The sequence below is a fragment of the Lonchura striata genome, chromosome 2 (genome assembly GCF_046129695.1).
Source record: "Lonchura striata isolate bLonStr1 chromosome 2, bLonStr1.mat, whole genome shotgun sequence".
Classification (NCBI taxonomy): domain Eukaryota; kingdom Metazoa; phylum Chordata; class Aves; order Passeriformes; family Estrildidae; genus Lonchura; species Lonchura striata.
In genome coordinates, this window is record NC_134604.1 from 108,242,929 (window position 1) to 108,259,838 (window position 16,910).

Genomic DNA, 16,910 nt, shown 5'->3' on the forward strand with positions numbered 1-16,910 from the left:
CCACATATATGACTTTATTTCCGAACCCTGTTTCCAATAAAACTGTTTCTGGATTTATTTGTATTTGTATTTCAGGATTTATTTGTATTTTCTTACAATTTCCACCAAATACATTCTGTATTAACTTACTCATTTTCTTTGGGCTAATTTGATATGCATACAGTTTACAGGGTTTTAATACCAAAATTCCAGGCTTATACTGTCTGGAATACCCTCAGTGTTTTACAATCTACAAAAATTAGCATCATTGAGCTAAAGAGATCTTCTAAATGTCCATTAAAAGATTCTGGCATGTACAGGACCCTGAGTTTAATCAATTACAAAAAAAAAAAAAAAAAAAAAAATACACTAAACCAGAACAATACTGCCTTGGAAGCTGAAATAAAAGTTCTTAATTAAAAGACTAAAAGAAAATTAAAGAGTACCCATAGCTTGGGACATCACATTCTTCAAGAATGCAGTCAAACTGTAGGAAAAGCTCTGAAATTCAGGTAGAAAACAAAAGAGGAAAGCATGAAAATCAAAGTTCCATTTACCAAGGATATGTGATTAATTTGCAGGACAAAGGGATTTATTGAAGTACAGCAACACGTCCACCAATGAAAGTCTGTACAGTTAAGGAAAACAGAAAAGAGTATAAGCTGCTATTTAAACAAAAAATTTACAAGCCTGCCACCTTCTCCTCAAACCTCCAAGAACACTCCTACCAAAAAACCTCCACCCTCAAGTGACAACATGCTAAGGATCTAAAAAAGCAGTAAGGATTTTAAAAAGCAGTAGCACAACCGTTTCAAACACATCTGAAGCTGGGAGCCTGACAAACTCGGGTTGATCAATGATCAGGGTGGAAAAGGAATGCTCAAGGAAGATAAGGCTGCAGCAGAAAATCTAAATTAATTCTTTGCAGTGGTGTTCATTACAGTGGAGTTCAGGGACTTTCTCAACTCTGGAGCTTGTTTTGAGGGGAATGGTCAGAGAGACTCTTCCCAACTGAGGTTTCAGCAGAAAAGGTTTCCAAGCAGACTGATAAGAAAGTAACAAATCACCTTTGCAAGAGTTTGCCCAAAAATTGTGCTTTAATGAAAGCTGTCCCTGTCCATGGCAGAAGGGGTGGAAATAGACAATCTTTAGGGTCCCTTCCAACTCAAATCACTCTAGGATTCTGCAAGTCTGTGAATTAAAAGGACCTCAGATATTAAATTATGGTGGTGCAAACCAGCATGTGACCCCTTGCTTAAGTCAGCTTGGGATATGAAGAAATGAAAAGGCAGAGAATGTGTTGCAAATTTTTAGACAGGTCTCCTGCATAAATTCAGAAATTACAAATGTGAGTTTGTTTATATATTCCAGAGAAAATCATTAAGCATCACAATAAGGCAGGGAAGCCACAACACACAAAACTGTTTGAATTCTTTGACAAAGTCAGCAGCTGTGTGAATAAGGGAAATGTGGTTTACATAGTACCCTGCATTGCTACATGTCATTACAATATTAGATGTTCCAGCAATTCCTATACATTGCAACCAAGTTATTTTTCCATATAGACTAAAAGCCTTCATTTTCTCTCTGACCACACATTTCTCCTTGGTATTTATAGCTTTCCTGAATCACATTTCTGTTCTTCATAACTGCAGTAATATAAAAAATATGGTCTACCTCCCTTCTCTCTTCTCCCTTTAATATACAAAGTCATTTATTCTGTTTAATTTATTTAAAAAATACTCTAAAATTTCTGGTATTTCTCAAAAGCAAAGCTTTCAGGTCAAGTTGCTTTCTCTTTAGTTTTGATATCAAGTATTTTGAGCTATTAAAACCTGTTTCTATGTTAGAAATTCTTGGTTTCTCTTTTTTATTTTTTATGCATTAGAATGCCTATATTAATTTCTCTTTAATTTTTTTCTCAATTATGAAAAATCAAATATTTTTTCTGGCGACCCTAAATAAACTTCTGTACTTCCAGATTACCTTTCTGGGAAACAGCTACCATGTTTGGGAGGGAATACCTTGTATGCATTCAGATATTTTCAATGATTATATTATTTGCATAACACTTGGCATTTCCCTAAAAATTTTAAAATACTTTCATGGAAATAGTTTTCTTAACACATGGTATGAACTTGGCAATTCTCTGCTGAAAGAGCATATTTTTATTTTTACAGATGAACCTTTGATTGCAAGTTTCTGCAATTTCTGCTTAGTATTTAGCCTTGAAGTTGTATAAACTTTGATGTTCTGTCAACTTTTATTCAGTGAAAACAAAGCTGAATTGTTGTTTGCTGCCCACTTGCTTTGTTCAAAACACAAAACTCAGGGCTTTATCCTCACTTAGCTAAAAACCTGATATCAAATAGTGACTTTAAAGGTGAGTCCCTGCTCATATCTTTACCCATATAATGTATTTGAACAGGCTACATCAAGGCAAATTTATTGCAAGTATTCTCATTTCCAAGTAATTCTAGACTAATTTTACTCCAAATTTATTCTCTTCCTAAGGCAACCCACAAGACAGAAACTATTTCTTACTCTCAAGACCACTCAAAAGTCACTTCCAAAGCTACAAAGCTTAAGCTCCCTGGAAAAAATAAAACACCTTTAACAGATCAAAATAACAGCAAAAGCTTTTGTAATTTCCTTTAGTTCTAGCTCAGCATTCAAACTCAAAAAACAACTTACATGGCTGAAGTGTAGTATTAAAAATTCATTTTCTAATGTACAGAGCAGAAGGTCAGGAGTTCGGGGATTTCTTTCACCATTTTTTGTTAGAGTTTTTCAGAGTTTTAGTTTACCAGACAGTAGCTGGGAAAGGCTCAATGATCAGGGGCAATGGAGATAAACTCAATATACTCAGGCTGAAACTCAGAGATGGCTCTGTCCCTAGACACAGAATAAGGTTATATTTCTCTGTTTCTGTTTTCTGCACACATTTCAAAAGCAGGCAGAAAAAAAAATTGCATAAACATATGCACTCTTCCTTTTCTCTCTACTTTTCTAAACTTCCATTGACATTTTTAATGCATTTTAAGTCTTTTCTTAGGGGCTGAGTTTTGATTTCTTGTGAGATAAACTCCATTTGACTTTAGGTTTGGGTCTCTTATCTCCTCACGCTGGGTCACTGATGACAAATAAAAATCCTTAGCATGCTTTATGCAACCAGCAGGTCATGATCTTGTCAGATCTCATGAAATAAACAAAACAAATTGCAGTCAGTGCTTCAGATGGAAATCACCACTAGAGAGGAGCGAGCACAAAACTTCTGAACATAATAATGCATCTACTTCAATATTTAATCACCACCACCTTCTCTTCTAGTGTCTCCTTTGGTCAGCAGATTTTCACCCTGACTAGCTAGGGTCAAGCATCTGTCACTAATGGTTAGTGCAAACCAGCATCTTCCACATGTCAGCTGCTGCATATTCAGTTAGCACCACTGTAAAAAAAGCTTCCTAATTTTAAGTTTCTAGAACTCTCCCCAATTACTTTGTAATTTTTTTTTTTTTTTTTACTATGGAATCACTGGAAACGTAGAAAGCTGTGTGATACCTGTTTCATGTAGTTACCCTGAGCTGGGGGAACAACAAAACAAAAAAAAATTTGGTATTATTTCTGTATCCATCTCTTAATGACAAGTCAATTTGTTCAACTAGTATTTATCTACAGTAATTACATTTGTGAACAGACAGTTCTGTATTTAAAACACAGGACTACTAAATTAAAATTTACATGAAAATTAAACTTGAACCTTCAAAAAACATTTCAGGTTAAAACCTCAAACTTCCCTTCCAAACCTCATTCCAGCTTGCATGATATAACAAAATTATTGGTTTTTCTTCCTGAGCCGAATATCCTTTTATTATCAAATCAGTCTGGTGCCTTGTCCTACTTCTCTTTAGTGATACAAATAAACTCTTCCTCCTTTGCCTGATCTCTTCGTTCATTGTGCAATTTTAAAAATTGTCATAAAATCTTTCTTAGCATATCAGTATTTTTATCCCTACACTTTTCATCTTCTATTTTGTATCACGTCCTGAAGAGTTTTCAATTCTGAAATCCTCTTCTTTCTACTCACACGATGCTCTTCTCTACACCCTTGGATAAGATTACCTTATTACCATATCAGCCACAAGCTGAAATTTCTGATCTCTCTGTCCCCTTTCCTTAAATTTACTTTTGATCCTGTGTCTGCCACACCAGCCATTAAATGTTCTGTCAGCTATAAAAAGAACAGATCCTTCTCTCCTGATGGAGACAGGGCTGTCCATCAGTCACCTGAATGACACATCACTGATGATGAAGATTTGCCTTGGTGTCCTGAAAATTGTAGAATTCCAGGGTTTTTGGGAGGGGCTGTGTGTGTGATATGAACTCAATGGAGAAACTTGAATTGTACTGCTAACTAACATTAATTTATTTGAAATATTTCATCCTAATTTTATTGGCTTCTTGCATTGGCATCAGAAATATGATTATTTAAGGAAAAAGCTGAATTTAAGTGATATTGTCAAATTTAATGTGAGTTCTTTCTAAAGCATTTTTGTTTAACATTTGCAGAGTTAATATTGCAATAAAAATTAATAAAGTACATTCAATTCCATTTTTAGATAAAACACTCTTAGATAGGGATGTTTAAGGGTATGGATTTATTCTGGAATAGCAAGCAGAGAAATAATACAGCATGATTTCTTAATTCTCAAATAAACCTTCCTAGGCTGGAAGTAATGAACATTCTCATTGAGTGAGCATCCTTAATGTTGTCTTCATAGGTATACTGCTGTACTTTACAGAATGTAAGACATAAATTAAAAATTATATTTTATCTAGTTTCCTACAATATATAAACATGTAACAGCTTTTAATATGTAAACAGCTCACATGGGAAAAAACAAAATTTAAACCTTTTTGATTTAGAATAAATGATTTTCATATAAATTATGTGAAACAGACTAGCTGTTAATGCCCATGACTATTTACACTCCTTATTTTTCTAACTGGACTGGCCTTAACCATCTAAAAATTACTATAAAAAGACCTGACATTTCTCTTGCAAACTTTTACTACAATTTTAGTTTTCCTATAATGCTAAATTAAAAAAATATATATTTTTTACAGAATTTTAGGGGATTACTTCAGACTCACTTTCCATAAACCTCCAAGTTCATTCCAAATACAAAACAAATTGCAATAATCAGTCCTAAAACATGTAGAACTTTTAGAAAAATGTTTTGGGTACTTTTGACAGTGTCACTAGATAAATCTAATCAGGTCACATATTGAAGGAAAAACCTGCAATTTTTTCTGTATAGGTAGACCTACCACTCCACTGAAAAAGAAGTTAAATCTTGTTTTAACTGGCTCTAGACACCTCTCTGCACTTTTAATTTCCAAGTATAAAAAAGCTGCTCTTGATTTATGGGGCAAAGCTGCAAAACATTAACTCATTAAGAAAATGTTGCAACCCTATTAAATTAAGAGCTCAAAATGATGCAAAAAGTCAGATATTTATATTCATTTTTACTACATAAGGAATAACTTATCCTTGGAAAGGCAACATTTCTACACCTTCCTCTTCTAGGGAAGTTATTAGTGTGGGGTTTTCACTTTTAGGCTTGGGCTCATGAGTTTCCTCACCTAAGGGTTATACTTCTTCAATAAAACTAATCAATATGTACAGCTTTTAAAAATGATTTTGCATAACCTGGCAAGATAAACTTTGCTCTCAGCTGCCATTTTACCTACATGAACATATCTGAGAAACCCGAACATTTAAATGAATATTCATATCATGCATTCCATGTAACACTACTTGGAAAAATATTTTAATATTCATCAGTCATTAATCTTGTTCTGAAAGGATATGATGTTATAATTCCCCAAGAGCAACTTTCATAAATTTAGAGTGTGCCTTACATTCTGTACCGAGCCTAAGTCATGCAGAGGGACAGTTCTTAAAGTGACTTAGTGACTTAAAGTGACTGAGGACGGAAGACTGCATTAGTTTGCACATGTAAATTGGAATTGATGCAGGAAATTGATGCCTTTGAAATGCTGCAATTTAAAATTAAATTATGATTTGTAAATATTTACTTTATATTAAATAATTAAATACTAAATATTAAATTAATTCAGAATTTTCAAGTTAATATAGTATCTATAGACAAGCTTGGTAGAGAAGGGTATTCTACAAAAGGAAAATCTGCAAGATGGATAAAGGTTCCTTTTCTTCAGGACTTGTCCTAAACCAGGCAAGGACTGTATCTCCAGAGCTTTTTCCACTCAGGAAAATTTGAAAATGGAAATTAGAACATTTTTTTTTTTTAAATGCAAAATCAAAATCTTATTTTGGCCCTTGGAATTATCTGTGATTGATACAACACAAAGCCCTGCAAAAGTGTCTGACTTTTAAAAAGGCAGAAATCCAGAACCTCTATTTTTTAAATTCTGGCTTAAATCCAGCTTTTCAAATGAACATCACCACCTTATGGTGGAAACTGAGATACCATTAGCCCATGAAAGACATTCCATTTCCCTAAACTTCTTCAAAACTCTAAGAAGAAGAGAGGATTTTAACTCTAGACAGCTCATTTCAATGAAATGGATCTAATGCTGTTTGTACCTTTCATTTTTGAAGTTCAGTTTTCCATACTATTAATACCACCACAGCATGATGTTCTAACACCATTTTTCAGTCAGACACCTTTATTCTCTAGACACTTTTTCATCTCCATCTCCCAGGTACCAACTTCAAAAAAATCACCCAGCAGATCTGCTGTGTCTATGGGATGTGAAAATGGAAGATGGAAAATATCTTTTTAACTCAGAATATTCTTGATGTCCTTCATAAACTCTCAGTACCTTAATATGATGATGTCACAGCTCTCCCTTTTCCCTTGCAGCTGAGTGATGAAAATGTAAATATGGCAAATATGGTTATTCACCTTGTAGAGAGCCTTTTTTCACTCTCCATTTGGGTTGTGTCCTACACTTATTCAGGGTATGTATCCTTCCTGACATTTAGCCTAACCTGTCTACTGGTGAATAAATATCTATCTGCTGGTACACACAGAGACAGAAATCAAGATCTGATCTCATTAACATGCTAAACTCTTTCTGATGAAATCGTGGCATGGGAATAAACTCAGGGCATGTGACAGTATGTCATCCATGCACTAGTGACATTAATAAATACAGATCTAAAACAGGAGAAAAAAAATCAACAAGAACACAGGTGGTGTATTTGGCATTAGAATCCAATTCCCCTCACCTTCTTGAGCTCTGCAGGCAGCATGACATAGGTGAACACAAAGTATGCAAAGAGTAAGAAAATTGCAAATGCTGAAGAGAAATCCAGCAATTTTTAGCAATAAAAGAGTTAAAACTTCACTGTTTTGGTGGTTTTGGGAGGGAGTGGGAGGAACTGGGGCAGAGGGGCAGGGAAAGGAATATTCTGCCCTAGTAAAAGTGTGAGGAATAATTCTGAGATAATTAGTTCAAAGGATTGTCACAAACCTTACCAATGTAGGTCCAATGTGTCAGTTACATTTCTTACTGTGTCTTCCTAAGACCATAAAGCCACATGCTGAGAAGAGCCCCAGACTTTCATAACAAGCCACTGAACACTCACTGAAGAGGTGGGATGGCAGGGACATTTAATAATCTGCTACATAAGGAATCTGCCATGAATAGACCATAGAAAATAAAGCTGGTAGATTTCAAGTGCAATGGTCTGTGTGTTTGGGAGTGACCTGCACCTCACACATATTATGTCACATAGATTTCTCAAAACTCTCCCTTTAAGGTGTTATTTTGTCTTTTATTGCCTGCCTCTATTATTCTTAGTGATGATTAACATGTCTCAAGTGGTTACTTCAAAATCAGACTGCCATCACAAGCAGAATCTTTGTGGTAATTTATGGGAAGATTATATTTTTCAGTTACTGCACAATGGTTTTATAAGTTTGAATGGCAAGGAAGAAGAACTAGAACTCTTCACTCAGCATAAATTTATATAATTGGAGATTATATAGTGAAGTGATTGTTTAGAATACTATCACTTTAAAAGTAATGTTTAACTTCTAATGTGAAGATAAGTGATATTTGCTTTAAGACTCACATTTATTTGGTTATTATAATTACCTTCATTCCAAGACCTGGCAGAGAAAGAAGCTGAGATTAAGTGAAGATACTTAGAATAATCTAGTCTAAGAGTTAAATAAGGAAATAATTCCAAAGGGCAAAGAGACAAGAATAACTCAAGAAAGAAAGTAAAAAAAAAAAACCCACAAAGTAGATGATTCTTAGGCAATTACAAAAAGACACAAAACCACAGAAAAACTTGTACAGCCAATAAGAATTTGAAGTTCAGAAAACAACTATTGTTTAATAAATTATTTTTTTTATTTTCCTTAAAGAAGATTTTTGAGGAAAGCGAATGCTCACAATTTTCATAGGCACAAAAGGTTGCTACTTGGAGTGACCTCTCTGATGGAGAGAGTAACAAGTGGTGGACTTCAGAGAATGCAAAAAGTATCAGTGAAACTTTGCAGTGCTGAAGGTGGAGAAGAAACAGGACAGAGTACCTAGGTCATGAAGTTTTTATTAGTAAATAACTTTGAAGAGTATCCTAGAGTAATGGTAGTCAAAATCCACCAGGGAACAAGTTACTCCTACCAAGTTATACCTAATGCTCACTCATATTCCATAAAACGTCTCAAAACATCTTCATTCACAGTCAAAATCTTTAGCTCACATAAATTGAATTGTGATACTTTGTTAACAAACACAGAGACAGGACTGTGTCAAACTAATGACCTCAAATGCTGTACTACCCTCCCTGCTTCCTCTTACTTCACGCAATGTTTAAATTGCTTAAATTAAGAGGGTTTTTTCCCCCAAGGACTACTGCTTTTTCCCAAAAGACTACTGTTTTTTTCTACAATTGCCATATCTGTCTTTATTTCTATTGACCCCATTTTTCTATCTTTGTCTACCTATCCCTTAACTTTGGAACAATCCAAAGGTAACAGAAAAATCCAAAGGGAATGTTGTTTCTGGTTATAAACTTATACGGTCCCAGATAAGAAACAGAAAAAAATATTGCTTATTCCTATTATGCTGGCATATAAAGCTATGAGTGATCAGGGACAAAAGGATCTTACATTTCCCTGTAGGCTCTCTGGAAGGCTGGGAAGATCATCAGTAATATTGAAGGACACACACAAACCCAATATAAAGCATATAACAAGGAAAAGAACAGGAAAGAGAACAGAAGGGAAAGACATTTTGTGTCAAAAGAGCCACCAATATCAATTCCTTGGAAAAAAATTTAAATGTATGTGGTAAAATAACCTAGAACTTTTTATTCAGCTTCTTGGCAGAAACAGCATCCACTGGCCAGGTTTTGCATAGAGCTACACATTTTAAGTGTGTAATCTGTGACTTATGTTAGGAAATCATTTGCCAGGTGAACAGCTTGGGCAGCTGTGTCACACAAATATTTTAATATGTCTGAAAAGGCAAAAGCCAGCTCAGAAGTCATGTACACACAGTCACAGCTGATATAGCCTTGGTACAGTAGGTTAAGTTATACTCAGATGATTTCCAATCAGGAAATCCCTTAAAATGATACAGAAGTGTTTTCCTGTTCACATCAGAATGAACATGTAAAATAAACATGTAAACATGTAAAATAGGTTACAAATATATGTAAAAAATGTAAAATAGTTTACAAATATATGCATTCAATAGTCATATTTCTTCAGAGAAAACATAATTGCTCACAGTTTGGGGTTATTTCATTTTTTTCTTTAATACTTAATGTTTTATTACATTAAATACTTTCATAAATTTAACATTTTGGTTGCCAAAAACTCTTTAAAATAGAACATCTGACATCAAAAGACTGTAGCCATAAAAAACCAAATATTTAATTAGTATGACTTTAGAATTTGCAAAAATCTTCTACTGAAAAAATATACCAATGTTTAATTAATTTTTGTTTGCAAATGTGATTCATTCATACACAAGTTATTGAATGAAATATGAAAACATGATTGCACATTGGTAAAACACAGATAACGAAGAGTATATTAGTTAAACACAATGACCTATGACAAGGCTAGCAGTCAAGAAAATACAAAAAGACAGCAGAAAAGCAGCAGGTTTGCAGAAGTCTTCTCAATATATGACACTTAGTTATTGCAAAGGCTTTTAAATTGTAAGTCTTAGCAGCAAAGACCTGTTAAAGGTCTTTAACAATCCTCCAGGTGTAATATGCTGTGGTGAAATATACTTCATGCTCTTTATTGTGGAATTCCAACCCTTATTTTATTATTGCCAACATAACATATTAAAAATAAGCTTACTGAGGACAAAGTGAACCCAGCTTTTATTAGTGCTGTGTCACAAAAGCAAACAATTGTTCTTATGAGTTTCAGCACATACAAGGAGCACGAGCATTTCACCTGACAAACACCAATCAATTGAATTACAGAATCTCCCTTGCAACTGTAAAATCAATTGCACTATTTCCCTAAAAGTTTTATATCCCACTGCTTGCAATTCAGCACTTTCAAAAAAGGAAAAAAAAAAACCCAAAAGGATCCTAGAAATGTTGAGTACAACATATCTTCATTTCTATTATATAATGCAATTAGTATTCAAAGATTTTACCCCTTCTAGCTACCAGGAAACTAAATTGACAACATTTCATTCCATATACATGATTTTTAACTTAATCTTTAATTTTAATTAGATTTGATTTTATGATATGAATCTACACGAGACTTCAGTGAGAAGCCAGCTCACTTCCAGACAGGGTTCACTTTTAAATTCTCTACCATACTCAGGCAGGCTCAGTGTATGCAGCTTCCTCTTAAAAACATGCTAATAATTAAAGATAAGAATGCCTATTTCCTGGGTGAAGATAACCCAGAATTATAAATTTTATACCCCAATTAATGATTCCTGACTGCCATTATTAGAAAAAAAAAAAAATGTATTTACAGATCAAAAATATTTTTTTCCAAAATACTGGGGGTTTGCTAAACATATCAAAGTAACCAAAACCATTTTATCAACTGTAATGCAATCTTACTGCAGTGTTTCATAGGAACACAGCTTGGCAAATGCAAAGGCATTAAAACTGATAAATGTTTATTTTGCTTTTTCAGTATAAGCCTTTTACTTTAAAATGAACCTTTCAAGTTCATTGGGATTTGGATAACTTTCCATTCTAAACTCTGTCACAGAGCAGGCATTTCATCTTATTCCCCTAAGGAAAGGCAAAAAGGCAACACAAAGCAACATCACACACAGAGAAAAGGCAACATTTTTTCTGGAAAAAAAAATATGTCTTCCCTGAAAGAAGTATTAAATATTTCTGCTGAGCACCCAGGTCATTTTTAGGAAAATAACATGTATTTCTCTATACATCCATAAAATACAAAATCATTTCTATGAAATAGCATCTTGAGCACAATGATGAAGTGGGTAGATTTTCATTAGATTTCAGAAAACATATTGTGGAGTTGTGTGAGCAATTTATGTCTTCAACAACAAAAAGAAATTATGAAGTAAAATTCCATTAATTTTCAAGAAGAAGATCTTTATGCTCATTCAATTCTGTGATAATAAAATCAACCCCTCATTAATTTAATGGATATTGTCTGCCATATTTACAGACGATCAACTTTATAAGGTTGTTCTTACTAATTTCTCAATATATTGCTGGGCAAATAAGGTGTTGATAACCAATACATCCAGAGAAGTTAGTGAAAGCAATCCTGCAATTCTTTCTAACATTCAATAATAATTAATGTATATCTCACATTATGAAAGAAGATACATTCTTCCTAAGTAACACAAATTTAATATATTACCAGAAATACTAATCACATTTTTACAATTAATTCCAAATTTTAAAAAACTTATTGCAGACACATACACTCATTCTCTCCTGACAGTGTATAAAATATCATTTTTTGCCACAGTGGGAAAAAGTAGTTCCTCAATACTTAAAATTTCACTTAAAATTTCAGTTGTGCCAAGACCTATTAGGACTCTACACACAGAGAAAGCAAAATAAATATTTTGAGAGAGACAATACAGACCATAGCAAATAAAGCACTGTGATGGACAAGAAATATCTACTGTCTGCTCTGTAAAAATATGAGTGTTCCTTTGCTAGTTAGTTCAGCAAACCTACCCCATAACTGAATGTGTGAGAATGCAGGAGTGCCCAGTGTCTGGATAACAAATAATATTCAAAAATAACCTATTCCTAGCTTCAGAGGTAGACAGTGGCAGTAGCACATGGTGCAAGCTTGTCTAGTTACCAAAGTGTAGCATGATTTATAATAATAGTAATAATAACAGCAACAGGAAGAAGAAATTAGATTGGAAGGAGAAATTTGCTTTATTTTCTTCTCCTGTTGGAAATTATACTCTGTGTCAGCTTGAAAACATAATTCGGATTTGATCTAATGTTTTAATTGATATTTCTGAATTGCATAATTTTCAGAAATTTAAAAGAAATGTATATTATTCTGAATATATACATAAACTTTGCTCTGGATTTGTAAATCTATTTATAAATTAGCTTAACTGTTGAATTTTCCAAACAGGCTCTGAGAATGTTTATTCCATTATTTCCTCTGCTTGAGGGACTGAACATAAACCTTGAAGGAAGCTGTTCTCACCATTAGACAATATTGTTGATGTTGCAGTAATTTGAATGCCAAATATCTTGGGGAGAACATCATATTTTTTTGCAAAAGATTAATTTTAATGTTTCATAATATTTAGATTAATGTAAAAGAGTCAATTCATTATTCAGCTAGAAAAAAAATCTCAACACTGTAAGACTTTTTTTAAAATCCCATATTTGGTTTGAACTCTACTTCCTATGAATTGTCCCATCTATTAGGCCATAAAGTTTGACTTTTTCCTGTTTTCTGGCTCAGTGAATACTTTCACAGGTCACAACAATTTTAGCAGAATGACAGGGGAGACTGATGGGGACCTTCCCTCTATCTCTCCTCACCTCATTATCTCCAGCCCCAGACATGCTTACAGGACTGTGAGGAACTGGTAAATATTAGTGCTCTTTTGCATCACCATTATGTACTCTCTGTGTTTATAATTCATTACTTGCTAAAGGGTAAAATAATAATTGTTTGTAAGCCTGACAAGGTAGGAAAGGCAAAATGATGACCTAGAAAGAGCATGTCAAACACTCCTGCACAACCACAAGGGCACTGGCTGCAGGGAGATTGCTGCTCTGTTGCTCATTTCCTCTTAAGTTTCAAAAATGTTATTTTTTTATATCACTCTGAATGATATATATATTCTGTCACAGACAACTAGTAAGGGATTACACCTTGACCTGTCATGTGAGCCCCACTCATTATTTCTGCTAGGGATTTTGTTTTTCATTAAATGGGCTATTAATTGAAAAAATTCCATACATTGACATTTGAGGTCTGCCAGACAGGAAAGAATGATGTATTTCTCAGTAATACAGTTTACAGCATATACAGACTTTCAAAACAAGTATAATGCACATCACAGACATTTAAATTGAGTAATAAAATTTAATCTCTTTATATGCAAATGCAATCCTACATGCTATGATATCCAAAAATATGCAGATGTACAGGTTTACACGAGGAGTGACTAATTTGTGGTTAGGGCAGATGCAACATTACCTGCCTTCTCAGCAAAACAATATTACAACACCTGCTGCAGGAAGGGTGATGCAACCTGAAGTTCAGCAGCAGCCTTACTCTGTGAGCAATTAGAGATTGCTCTTGCTATTAATTTTAAATGGGCTACCATGAATTGTTTGCACAGATTTTTAATTGCACACAGTACCATGCCCCATGAAATTCCATGTGGGCCATAGGTCCTTTAAGCATTGCTCTATCTGAATTGTTTCAAAACAACATGTTGCTTTACTGGGAGGATCAAGCTGTTATGAGTCTCAGAAGGGCACAGGAAAATTCATAACAACCAGAAGACTGCAGTACTGCAGAAGAGCACCTACTGAGAAAGCCAGCAGTAACTGAACAACCTTTTTGACAAAGGAAAAAAGCATAAAATAGTCTAATACTTAATGTTCTACATATGCTATACCATTCCCCAAAGCTTGTATGCATTGGCATAAGTATAGCTGCAAATGTGAAAATGCTATTAAAAAATCCCTAAAAACAAAGCAAATAAACAAAAAAACCAAAACCAGAACTAACAAAAAACCCACAAACAAACCAAGCTGTGGTTGGTATTTTACATTTGCAAATATGTATGCAAGTTACATGGGGATTATTTTCTCTGCTGAGCTCTTTACTTCTTCTCTGAAGAGGGAGACAAACTAATCTGAAGCTGGAGACACCATGCATGAACATACAGAATGTAGATTGGACTAAAAAATACCTTAACTACCCAATCAAAATTTATGGGCTGGTAACTCAAATTGATTTTAAAGAATAGTCCTCTTAAAAAAAAATTATTTCCAGAAATAAATATGCACGTGAGATGTATCAATTATATTTTAATATCTTAAAGGTACATTAAACACCTTACTACATTAATACTGAATAAATCCTATAATTTACCATTGTATCCTTAGGTCTTATTATCTTTTTAAAAAAATATAATGAACAAATGCTAAACTTTTTTACATTTTTGAAATCCTGAGTACTGTTTACCTCTTAATCATTTCAACAGGTGCTAGAATGAAGACATTAATTTACTGTCTTCCTTATATGAATGCCCCATAGTGCTCCCACAGATGTTCAGCCCTCAGGGATTGATTTCAAACTTGGAAGCCCAGGAGAACCACATGTGCAAGTACCATTACCTCCCAAAGGCATCTGATGCTCAAAGAATCACTTGGAAGTTTTTAAACTCAACAGGAAAGACACTCAACTCAGAGACATCTCATAAGAACAACAATGACAATGGGCTAGAAAACATTGCCTGTCCTTGAAAGCCTGGTTGAAGTATAAATTAGCTTTAAAAAAAACACTAAACCAGGCTTTGCCAAAATTAATGTCTGGCTTGGCCCCTCTGACTGTGCTTCTTCATCATGGCATATTTACAAGTAGTGTATCTTTCTGATGTTTAGCCTTTCAAGCACAAGGAAATTCAAAAATCTGGCAATGACCTAAAAACCTAAATGCATTCCATAAGACAAACAAAGTGGGAAGTACAGTCCTTGGATAAAGGCATAAGACAACAGCCCATGCAAAATTCCCCAATCTTGTACAAACAAACACTGAGAGACATCCCTGCTGGCAGGAGCACTGAAAGCTGTGGCTGAGGTGCCAGGTCTGTGCTGAGTCCTGCTGCTGGACAAAGTGCGAGGGATGCTGAAGAGGAGAGGGGGATTTGCAGCTGCAGGGAAGGCTTTTAACCATTGCAGCAGCCACAGCAACTTCACACACTCAGCTCCCATTTCCAGGGGATGATTCCTGGGAGCAGAGTGGGTCTGGCAGAGGCTGAGCCAAGAACCATCCCTGCAGCCCATAGGCTGCACAGCCAAGAGCACAACACAGAGGGTTTGGCCAGGGCTGTTCAAGAAGTTACCATGGGCTCAAGAGTAGAAAAATTTCTTCTACTTTGAGAGTTTAGGAAGCTTCACTCCTATAGGAGGAGTGTAGCATTTATTGAGACTGTGAAACAAACACCTATTAATAGCTAATATTTATTTCTGATTTTAGCACTTTATAATACAGGAATATCTATAGATAAACTTACATGAAAGACAAGGAGCATTCTACTTTCAGTCTTAGCAACCACTTTGCCTTGTTTTACTTTTGGCTGCCATGAGAAAAGAAACCCTGGGTTCTCCTTTCTTCAAAAGCAGAATTAAGTTTTGGGAAGAACTGAAACCCCACATCAGTTTAGAAAGGGACAAGCCCCTGTCACTACATCTGCTCTGCAGACATTTTTCTGTTTGGGTTTTGGCTTGTTTTCTCTTTTTTATTTCTTGTACAAGGCAGCATAACAATGATTCATCATGAGGAACTGCTGTGTTTCTTGCAGCAAGAACTAAATGTGGTTTTTCTTAAATATATCTAAAGAAGAAAAAATACAAAAGGATTTCAGAATCCTTAGGTTTTTGGAAGAGCATGAGTGATTTTGATAAAAATTATAAAAAGAACATATGAAAGCACAGAAATAATTGCCTTTTTCTGCATTTCTACCTACAATGTAATTTGAAGAAGGAAAAAAAAAAAGGTAAATAAGAACATCTATATCTACATAATGCATAAGTGTGGGTACCTGAAATGTGTATAACAAGGTAGCAGTTTCTAGTATGTTTAAAAGGAGTAATTTTCCCTGAATAACAGCAAGACACAAAAGCTTGGTGAACATGTGTTTATTCCTAATCTTATTCAGCTATGGAAAACCTCATACTTGATTTGAGCTACACTGATTTCAGTCTGTATATTCATTTTCTTTACATCAGAAGTCCAGTACTTTTTACAGTGCTCTGGGAATATTCACTTCCAAGATTCACTTCATTGTGTGATGCCTCTGGTCAAATGCAAGGGGTTTGCATTCTACTATTGGTGCACACTTTGCAATTCATAAATCCTAAATCTTGGAAACATCCATCAGTAATTATACTATGAAAAGTCATACAATAAAAATAAAAATTAATTTTAATGTAAAACTAATGTAAAAAATATTGGTGTAAAAGAAACCTGTGCAGGATAAAGTTAAGACTTTGTTAGTTTCTCTTTGAAGTAAGCTGAGAAGAGGACTATCATGTATTTTAGACCAGGTCTGGTTGCATAACATCTCTATTTAGCTATTTTCAGCAGGTACCTTCCACAGCTGCAGAAGTGACAGATGTCTAGTACAAGTGAATGCTTGTGATTACAGATAATATTTTGTGAAATGAGTAAATG

General features: G+C 34.4%; 1 protein-coding gene across 1 annotated transcript in view; it reads right to left on the reverse strand.

Annotated features, from left to right (window-relative positions):
* The window catches only part of CFAP47 (cilia and flagella associated protein 47), a 268,440-nt gene that overhangs the window by 111,369 nt on the left and 140,161 nt on the right, over positions 1-16,910 (reverse strand). The gene's annotated exons all lie outside the window — the stretch shown is intronic.